This window comes from Octopus bimaculoides, chromosome 3, assembly GCF_046866305.1.
Source record: "Octopus bimaculoides isolate indiv1 chromosome 3, ASM4686630v1, whole genome shotgun sequence".
NCBI lineage: Eukaryota > Metazoa > Mollusca > Cephalopoda > Octopoda > Octopodidae > Octopus > Octopus bimaculoides.
Window position 1 is genome coordinate 16818763 of NC_142930.1, and position 201 is coordinate 16818963.

Sequence of the window (201 nt, forward strand, 5' to 3'; positions counted from 1 at the left end):
AGTTCCCATGAGCACTATCTTTTGGACTTCAGCCATTTTGGGGTTTCCTGATATCTGAGCTAGGTAGTAATCAGCCCGTTTCGCTGTCATTCTCAGGGCACCTATGACAATAGGTATTGTTTTCGTTTATTATTATTATTATTATTATTATTATTATTATTATTATTATTATTATTATTATTATTATTATTATTATTTTAT